This window comes from Herpailurus yagouaroundi, unplaced genomic scaffold (assembly GCF_014898765.1).
Source record: "Herpailurus yagouaroundi ecotype Mexico unplaced genomic scaffold, PumYag 162, whole genome shotgun sequence".
NCBI classification, from domain to species: domain Eukaryota; kingdom Metazoa; phylum Chordata; class Mammalia; order Carnivora; family Felidae; genus Herpailurus; species Herpailurus yagouaroundi.
Window position 1 is genome coordinate 20,889,229 of NW_024412403.1, and position 11,241 is coordinate 20,900,469.

Below are 11,241 nucleotides of genomic sequence, written 5' to 3' on the forward strand. Positions count from 1 at the left end.
GGTAACAGACATAGAAGACCCTAAAAGCAAATATTTAATATCTCAGGAGTCTGGTATTTTAACAGCAGCTATTGAGGGCCATCAAGGATGCACTGGGTTTTATAGCTAAACAATATCACAGTTGTCTTAGTATCATCTGTTTGCATTACTATCTTTTTCACTGTGTTGTAGACTCCCGTGTAATCATTCACTTTTGTCTCTTTAGTGTCTAATGTAAAAACTAGCGTATCGTAGCTGACAAATAAATGTTTGAGTGTGTGAAGTACAGGAGTGAGGAAATTAATGATTAACAGCCTTTCTTTGGATATAGTTCATCTGCTTAACCTGTCCTAATTTTCAACTTCAGTGCTTTCTACTTGGTGTTCAAACATCAAGTCAAACGTTGTTCCTCCTCCCCTGAGAATCTTCAGATCAGAATTGCGCCAACTTTCCCCTGCCTTTTCTTTACATTCTCCTCTACATTAAAATAACTTCCAGTGGAAGCTTTCAAATTTGTCCATAGAACTTGCTATGACATTTTTATAAACTAGGAGATTCTTTATAACCATATATTTTGACATCGAGTATCATGTCGCTGGCATGTGTTCACACAATATTTGATGAAATAGGACGTTTGAATGTCAGGGTGCATCTCTACTACCAAGAGCAAAACTTAAGGACCTGTGTCAGAAGCTGGGAATTCTGGAAGTATTTATGTGGAATCTTTCAAAAAATTGTCACCTTGGGGAAACTTCATTGTCCTGGGGACTTATTTCTCTTCCTCCAACCTTCATGTCTAAATGAAGTATAGTTTTCACATGATTAAAAGTGGAGATACTTGAACTTGCAATGAAGTTATTCACTAAAGGAAGAGAACGGTAATTTTCTATTCAGAATTTTGATGGAAAGGAGGCCCAAATATTGTGTATGTAGCTTAAGTTGTTATTTAAGTTAAGCTGATGTTGTATTCTTGATAGGAATTATGCTCCAAAGTAAAGAGTGGAACAAAAAAATGAGGTGAAGTTTTAGAGTTCCCTTTATACATCTGAAAGAAACCTAGGAAAAAGGGTAACGGTGAATACTTCTAGAAAGATTACCTGGGTGTGTGAAGGCAAAGGGAAGAAAGAACATTGACTTTTCACCTCAGACTCTATTCCATATTTACATTTTAGACTCTATCACATAATTAAACACATAAATTGTGTAACACTTTACCACAAATTAGCAATAAATTCAGATATAAGTAAATGTGTCATTACAAAGGCTGATATTCAATCAACATTTCCTGTATGTCTTGTGTTTTTGCCTGTGCAAATGTCATTAAAGTATTATCTTGTGTTCTTTAAAAAAAATTTTTTTTTCAACGTTTATTTATTTTTGGGACAGAGAGAGACAGAGCATGAACGGGGGAGGGGCAGAGAGAGAGGGAGACACAGAATCGGAAACAGGCTCCAGGCTCCGAGCCATCAGCCCAGAGCCTGACGCGGGGCTCGAACTCACGGACTGCGAGATCGTGACCTGGCTGAAGTCGGACGCTTAACTGACTGCGCCACCCAGGCGCCCCTACCTTGTGTTCTTTTAAAAGCTTTATCATTTCACTTTTTCAACGTAGACCTCCAATTTATTTAGAGTTTATTATTGTGTATGGTATGAGGAAAAATTGAGGAAATTTTCTTGTTTTATACTGACACCCAGAATCTGTTGGAGTATTCAGTTATCTAGCATTATTTGCTAAAAATGTCATGCTCTCCCTCCTGCACTACAGTCGTACAGTTGCTATATATCAGATATATGCATACATGTGAGATTGTGAGAAAAAGAACTTCTTTTTGTGTTGCACTCTGTTTAATTGTCCTCTTTGCCCTTTTGCTTTTTTTAAAAAAAATTATTTAAATTCTAGTTAGTTAACATGTAGTGTAGTAATGGTTTCAAGAGTAGAATTTGGTGATTCGTCACTTACATATAACACCCAGCGCTCATCACATGTGCCCTCCTTAATACCCATCACCTGTTTAGCCCATCACCTGCCCGCCTCCCCTCCAAAAACCCTCACTTTGTTCTCTACAGTTAAGAGACTCTTATGGCTTACCTCCTTTTTTCCCCCTTTCCCTTATGGTTCATCTACATTGTTTCTTAAATTCCACATGAGTGAAATCATATGGTACTTATCTTTCTATGACTGAATTATGTTGCTTAGCATAATACACTCAAACTCTATCTATCCACCATCCACATTGTTGTTAATAGCATGATTTCATTCATTTTGATGGCTGAGTAATATTTCATTTCTACGTATATACCACTTCTTCTTTATCCATTCATCTATCAATGGGAATTTTGACTCTTTCCATAATTTGGCTATTGTTGATAAGGCTGTCTATATACACATTTGAAGTGTGCATGTGCCCCTTCAAATCAGTATTTTTTAGATAAATACCTAGTAGTGCAATTGCTGGGTCAAAAGGTAATTCTATTTTTAACTTTTTGAGAAACCTCCATACTGTTTTCCAGAATGGCTGCACCAGTTTGCATTCACACCAACAGTGTAAGAAGGTTCCCCTTTCTCCACATCCTTGCCAATGTCTGTTGATTCCTGTGTTGTAAATTTTAGCCATTCTGACAGGTGTGATGTGGTATCTCATTGTTGTTTTGATTTGCATTTCCTTCATGATGAGTGTATTGAGCATCTTTTCATGTGCCGGTTGACCATCTGTTTGTATTCTTTGGAAAAATGTGTGTCCATGTCTTCTGTATCCTTCTTAACTGGATTATTTATTTTTTGGGTGTTGAGTTCACTAAGTTATTTTTATAGATTGCCCTTTTGCTTTCATCACTATAGACTTATACTAAGTCTTGGTGTCTCGTAAAGCAAATCCTTTAACTTTAGTCTGTGTGTGTGTGTGTGTGTGTGTCTGTGTCCAGAATGTATATATAAATAGTTCATAAAGGTAAATAACTACAGACAGCAACCAATTTTTAAGATAGACAAAAATCAGTATGGACACTTCACACAAAAAAAGATATCAAAAGGACTAATAAACACATAATTGCAATTTTTCATTAGGAAACGCAATTTAAAGTGTTACACAGCCACTGTGACTAAAATATAAAAAAAAGATAACAATACAAAGTATCTGGGAGCATAGGAAATAACTGTGCTTTTGCATACTGCTAGCAGAAGGGTAAATTGGAGTAACCATCATGGAAAATTAATTTCCTGAAATTGCACGCATGTGTAGCCACAACCTAAAAGTTACTAATTTCAATATGCATACATGTGAGTACCAAGAAATATGCATTAAATTTTCAAAGAAGCATTAATAGTAATAGCCCAAACTACACTGTATATAATAATTAATGGTTGATTGGAAAATAAATCAATATAAGAGTACTAAACAGCATTAATGTCCAAAACAGCAGCCACTAACCACAGGTGGGTACTGGGCTAATCTAAGCTAACTAGATTTGACGTATGCTTTAAGTGTAAAACACACAGTGACTCTTCAAGATTTAGTGAAAAAATAAATGTAAAATACCCCATTTGTCATTTTTATATGGGCTACATGCTAAAATAATAACTTGGATACACTGGAGAAAATAAGATATATTTGTAAATTTAACTTTATTTACTTGTACCTTTTTGATGTGATTACTAGGACATTTTAGAGTACGTAGTTTGTGGCTCATGTTATTTACTGTTGGACAGAACCACTATACAAATATGAAAAAAATAAATAAAACAGAACAAATCTACTACTCCCTAACAACATAGATGCCTTTCACAGCATACGACTGAGCCATAAGATTTTCATAGGGTTGTGAGTAATACATACCTATGCTTTTATTGTGATAAAGTTTAAAACCAACGATACCAATCTATGGTGGTTTCCTTTGCTGGGGGATATGTGAGCACTGAAGTCTTAGTGAAAGCCAGTATTTTCTAGAGTGATAGTTATATGGGTGCATTTATTTTATAAAATTTCATTGAGCTAAGATTTATGCATTTTAATTTATGGATGCTGTACTTTAAGAATAATGTTTTCAAAAACATTAATATTGATATTGACATTGGTATCATTCATATCTTCCTTCCCAAATACACTGTATTTGCTTGAGATGCTTTCCAGGTCTCTGAAGCAACATAACACTGTTACAGCACTTTTTAAATGCTTTGCCTATATCACTGCTTTTAAATGACACAAAACCCACGTTGCAGATGAAGAGATACAGAGGCTTAGGAAGGTTAAGGGGACCTTCTCAGGACACCACAACTGCTTTGTATTCGAATTTTTTTTTTTTTTGGGGGGGGACAGAGAGAGACAGAGCATGAACGGGGGAGGGGCAGAGAGAGAGGGAGACACAGAATCGGAAACAGGCTCCAGGCTCTGAGCCATCAGCCCAGAGCCTGACGCGGGGCTCGAACTCACGGACCGCGAGATCGTGACCTGGCTGAAGTCAGGCGCTTAGCCTACTGCGCCACCCAGGCGCCCGTAGTTGAATTGTTTTGAAACAAACCTGATGTACTCAAAAGCTTGGGGTTTTCTCCCTTCCTGGTTCAAAAACTTTCTCAGGTCTTCTTGGCAAAATTTTCCTGATGGTCTTTCATTATCTTAGAGCCAGAATAGTGCTGATATCAAACTGCAGCACAATATTAATGATGTATTATTTTGTAATTTCCTGTGTAGCAATCATATGAAAGTCCTTGGCCCAGAAAAAGGTACAGAATATTTCAGATGGGGTCAGTGAAAAAGAGAATTCTTCTGCAGGTAGTTCTATTATGTGAGATGATCTTCTTAATCTAGATGAAGAAAAACAAAAACAAAAAATCCTGCTGGCTCTGCTGACAAATAGAAAATTTTACATTTTCTATGAAAATTGTCTTTATGCAGGCACATTTCTCTGATGTACAAAGTGTATTTTTGTAATAGTTTCTTTTATGACTTACCATATCTAATTTGTCTGATGTCATGCCCTCAATTTGCAGAAACTTAAACAGGTTTGTTCAGTAGAAACTTGGTTATATGTGGATAGTAGCTGCAATACATTATATTTAGCTCTGATATTATTATAGGATTGGAAAAATTGCCCTAAAACGTCCAAGGTAGAAAAGTCGGGAAAACTTTGCAATTTTTAAAGACCAAATACGTGTGTCAGCTGCTGACACTTGCCCCTCATATTTTTGAAATTTGTTACGTTAATTCCCTTGGTACTAATTTTAGCCTGGTGTTATTGATTAATTTTTATTTCTTTAATTTTTATTTTACTCTAACATTATATATCCACACATATATACATACATGAGTACGTGTGGGTGTACATACATATATGCACCCTTTTGTGGAATAACAATAATTTATCCACTTAAGGCTTTTCTCTCTCTGGCATCTCCTGACATTCCTCAACCCAAACATAACCATCTTCATTCCCTTGGGGAAAACTTCATCCTGATTTCTGTGATCACTATGTCCTTTCTTTTCTTTTCAATTTCATTGTATATTCCTAAACATTATTGTCTAGTCAATATGTCTAGTAATTGGGAAACGCGTGATTTTGCACATAAAATATGTCCAGCTCTTTTTTTTTTTTTTTTTCATGAGAGAGCCCTGTGTAATATTTGTCACATTGTCGAGTGACATCGCACAGGAAGTTCATCCCATTCAAGTGCACTTACTCATGTTAAACAACATTTCTCGGGGCTCCTGGGTGGCGCAGTCGGTTAAGCGTCCGACTTCAGCCAGGTCACGATCTCGCGGTCCGGGAGTTCGAGCCCCGCGTCACGCTCTGGGCTGATGGCTCGGAGCCTGGAGCCTGTTTCCGATTCTGTGTCTCCCTCTCTCTCTGCCCCTCCCCCGTTCATGCTCTGTCTCTCTCTGTCCCAAAAATAAATAAAAAAAACAAAAACAAAAACAAAAACAAAGTTGAAAAAAAAAACAACAACATTTCTCAATGTTACATCAACATAAATTGAAATTGGGAATAGACTCAGTGTTGAATCCTGTCTTACACGAGTAATAAATGATAGCCCTATGAATCTAAACTATGGAGAATTAAGACCCATTTACATTTTAAGTGGTATACACTTGCATTGCGCTTAAGTTTTGATAGTCTATAATTATGTATAAAATAAGTACTATGTTTATTGTATGATCAATAGCTTATAATAATAACCAAAATAATACTTCAGGCCAAATTAATGTTTTTAATACCTAAAACCTTACTTGGACAGTAATGAAAAATAATAAAATTTCACATTGTATACATATCTAGTAGTAAAGAAATATTATAAAACTAGTATCAAAAATAATTATAGCAGGGCCTGGGCGGTTCAGTCAGTTAAGTGTCCAACAATGTTTTTAAAGTTTTCTAATGTCTAATTTTCACAGAGAGAGAGAAGGAGACAAACCCCAAGCAGGGAGGGGCAGAGAGAGGTGGAGATACAGAATCCAAAGCAGGATTCAGGCTCCAAGCTGTCAGTACAGAGCCTGATGCAGGGATTGAACTCACGAACTGCGAGATCAAGACCCGAGCTAAAGTCAGATGCTTAACCAACTGAACCACCCAGGGTCCCCAAGCTTCTGACTCTTAATTTTGGCTCAGGTCATGATCTCACAGTTCATGAGATTGAGCCCCTGTTCGGCTCTGTACTGATGGTATGGAGCCTGCTTGGGATTCTCTCTTCTCTGTCCCTCCTCTGCTCGCTTTCTCTCTCTCTCTCTCACTCTCTCAAAAAGAAATAAAACCTAAAAAACAATTATAAGTACGAAATATCTTACATTGATATGAGATTTGCTGAAAGAAATAGGATGGAAATGTGATTTCCAGAAGAAAGATCAATGTAAATAAAATATCCAAGTTTAAGGATTTTTTAATGTAATTTAAAATTGGTTGAAGGTATTTTGATATATCTTGCCATTTTAATTTTTTTACATCAAAGAATGCAATGAACATTTTATTTCTGAAGTCACTATTTACAATATGCTAAAATGGTACCATTAATTTGCAACTTTTTAAACATAGAGCAGTTAATTTTAGATATCATCTGAAAATATGCAAAAAAGAATATAATTTTCAAAAAAATTAAGGAAGGATATGTGAGCATAAAATCTTTAAACATTAATCCTGTGAATCAGATTCTTAAAACATCCTATCTTTAATCTGCTGTGGCTTTTAATATTAAAGTTATGTTGTTCAAATTTCAGAAAGTCTTTTCCTTAAGTTTAACTTCTTAAATTGGTTCTAAACTTGGTTTAGAATTAAAGTCAGCTTCTTTGGTCATTTCTAGTCATAAAGGAAAACACCTTTTCTGGACATTTACCTTGGTCTTCTTCTTTCAGTTTCCCCTGTCTTCTCTCTCTCTCTTTTTTTTTTTTTTTCAATATATGAAGTTTATTGTCAAATTGGTTTCCATACAACACCTAGTGCTTATCCCAAAGGTGCCCTCCTCAATACCCATCACCCACCTTCCCTCCCTCCCACCCCCCATCAACCCTCAGTTTGTTCTCAGTTTTTAAGAGTCTCTTATGCTTTGGCTCTCTTCCACTCTAACCTCTTTTTTTTTTTTTCTTCCCATCCCCCATGGGTTTCTGTTAAGTTTCTCAGGACCCACATAAGAGTGAACACATATGGTATCTGTCTTTCTCTGTATGGCTTATTTCACTTAGCATCACACTCTCCAGTTCCATCTATGTTGCTACAAAGGGCCATATTTCATTCTTTCTCATTGCCACGTAGTACTCCATTGTGTATATAAACCACAATTTGTTTATCCATTCATCAGTTGATGGACATTTAGGCTCTTTCCATAATTTGGTTATTGTTAAGAGTGCTGTTATAAACATTGGGGTCCAAGTGCCCCTATGCATCAGTACTCCTGTTTCCCTTGGGTAAATTCCTAGCAGTGCTATTGCTGGGTCATAGGGTAGGTCTATTTTTAATTTTTTGAGGAACCTGTCTTCTGAAGTGAGTTGTAAATTTTTTTTTACCTGCTCATAAGTTTGCATCCCTGTGCTTCTCAAGTAATTAAGACGTCTTGGACAATGGCAAAGGAAGTAAAGATGACAAAAACACGAATGTCACCTACTGGGGGCTGAAGAACAAACAGAATCTTGATTTTGTGTTGAAATTCTGGAAAGAGGGTCCGTTACATTTTCCAGCCTCTTCCCACCTTCCCAACTTCCCAGCCACTATCTCCTAACCAGCCAACCCTGCCAGCGTAAGGGAACATTCTCTTGCAACTGTGCAGACAGGGAAGAACATCATAAAATTGGCCCAGTCTGCTTTCATTTACACCAGGGTCAACAACAGCCATTAGAGTCACTGTCTGTTGAGGGCCCTGAATAACAATAAAATCTTATGTTTTGTTCCAGGCATCACGTGGTGGACACTAGTACAGTATCATGGGGGCCTAGAGTCCCGCATGGCATTATGAAGAAAACATTATGGTACCTGTGACCTATGACGAGATCCCTATGCAACCGATTGTCATCGACATACTAATTGGTACCTGATTGTTGTATTACTTCGAATACTGAATTAGTCCTGAGAAGAAATCATGGACAAGTGTTCAAGTATCTGTCAAAATTCTTATGTTCTTTTAAGTCTACCAAAACTTAAAAAAAATATATATGGAATGTTTCTCCATTCTTTTTATGAAAGTACTAAAAAATTATTTCCCAAATTTAAAACGGTCATGTAAAAGTTAGAATTCCAGGCCAATTTAACTATGGTTTGAGATAGAAAATTTCTTGTTGAAGTATACCAAAATTAATTTCAGCAAAGTTCTTAAAGTAAGAATATTGGATTAAAGATCTGCTGTGTAGTAGGAATTATACAAATTAGAGTTTGTTTTCTTTTCTTTTTTTTTTCCCCAGTAGCAAGCTTTACTAACAATTATGAGGTTACAAGTAAAGAAGATGCCAAGACAGGACGTTCCATTGGCTCTACAACTTGCTCCTTCCCACATCTGACACATAGTATCTGGCCCACAGTAAAAAGGGTCTTTAAAAGGGCTGGTAGGTCCCCTCACCCAGCAGGGATATTTAAGTTATTAAACATCTTTTTTGTTGTTGTTTATACAGGATAGCTATTTACTTATGTGACATACTTCAGGGAGCCATGTTTCACAATTTAAAATATTATAGATTTATTTATCATAAAAAATCCTAAAATAAGGAAATCATTACTCAAAAACATTGCATAGATAGGAATACTCTTTTTTTATTTTTTATTTTTTTTACATTTATTCATTTTTGAGAGACAGAGAGAGAGACAGAGCAGAAGTGGGGGAGGGGTAGAGAGAGGGGGGCAGAGAGAGAGGGAAACACAGAATCCAAAGCAGGCTCCCGCTGAGAGCGCAGAGCTCTGCTGACAGCTCAGAGCCAGACGCGGGGCTCGAACTCAGAAACCGGGAGACCACGACCCGAGCTGAAGTCAGACGCTTAACCGACTGAGCCACCCAGATGCCCCCCATAGGAATTTTCTTCTAGAAAACTTCATTTTTCTATTTGTGCAGAGATTTAATTCTCATTTTTGTAGGCCCATCAGACTGAGACCCTTGTCTCCTTTTTTTTTTTTCTTTTCCAAGAGCACCGAGCCCATAGTCATTGGGGGAGAAATGGATGACGACCCAGCAAGTTTAATTCCGTAATTTCCAGTTGACCCTCTGACATCAGCAAATACTTCACTGCCCACATTCCCTTTCAATATTTGATTTTTATTTTCTGCAATATCTTATTCTAAGAATTAACCTACTAATACCCCAGTGGCCATCAAAATATGTGTCATCAAATGGAGGAAGAATTTGGACATCATCAGACCCTTTCCCAGATCTATATTCTTTTACCAGTTCAATTGTTTTTTCTCTATCATCCCAAGTTATTTTGACTATTTCATTAGTCTTAATTAAGAAATTTAATTGAAACAGTGATTTTTGGATCTCCTGGATGGCTCAGTCGGTTGAGCGTCCGACTTTGGCTCAGGTCATGATTTCATGGTTCATGGGTTTGAGCCCCACGTTGGGCTCTCTGCTGAGATCACAGAGCCTGGACCCTGCTTTGGATTCTGTGTGTGTCTCTCTCTCTGCACCTCCCCTGTTCGTGCTTAGTCTCTCTCTCTCTCTCTCTCAAAAAAAAAATAAATAAAATAAATAAAATAAATATTAAACAATCGGGGCGTCTGGGTGGCTCAGTTGGTTAAGTGGCCGACCTCAGCTCAGGTCATGATCTCGCAGTCCGTGAGTTCCAGCCCTGGGTCGGGCTCTGTGCTGACAGCTCCGAGCCTGGAGCCTGCTTTGGATTCTGTCTCCCTCTCTCTCTGCCCCTCCCCCCATTCACACTCTGTCTCTCTCTCTGCCTTTCAAAAATGAATAAATGTTAAAAAAATTTTTTTAATTAAAAAAAACAATATTTCTTTCTAAGGTTAAATTTATTTTGTATGTTGGCCAAATGGTTTTGGGGGCTTTGACTCAGCCTCTCAAAATATTTTCTCATCCTGGAATACTATTGTTTGCAATAAATGAATTTATAAATTTTTGTTCACCATATAGCTATGGAATAATATTTGACATAGCATATATCAATCAAATTAGTATAAAATCTTCAGAGAATTGACATTTCCTTTTTTTATGTTCTACAGGGCCCTAGTTATTTTATTTATTTATTTTTAAATAATTTATTGTCAAATTAGCTAACAGTGTATACAGTGTGTTCTTGGCTTTGGAAGTAGATTCCCGTGATTCATCACTTGCATAAAACACCCAGTGCCCATCCCACCAAGTGCCTTCCTCAATGCCCATCACCATTTTTTCTCCCTTCTGTGACCCTACTCCTTTCCACCCTCAGTTCTTTGTATTTAAAAGTCTCTTATGGTTTGCTTCCCTCTCTGTTTGTAACTATACATACATATATATATATACATATTTTTTTCTTTCCCTTCGCCCATGTTTCTCAACATCCTCTTATGAGTGAAAACATATATCTGTCTTTCTCTGACTTATTTCACTTAGAAGAATACCCTCCAGTTTCATTTATGTTGTCCCAAATGGCAAGATTTCATTCATTTGTATTTTGTATTTCCCTGATGATGAGTGATGTTGAGCATCTTTTCACGTGTCTGTTAGCCATTTGGATGTCTTCTTTGGAAAAAAAGGTCTATTCATGTCTTCTGCCCATTTCTTCACTGGATTGTTTTTTGGGTGTTGAGTTTGATAAGTTCATTATAGATTCATTATCCGATATGTTATTTGCAAATATCTTCTTCCATTCT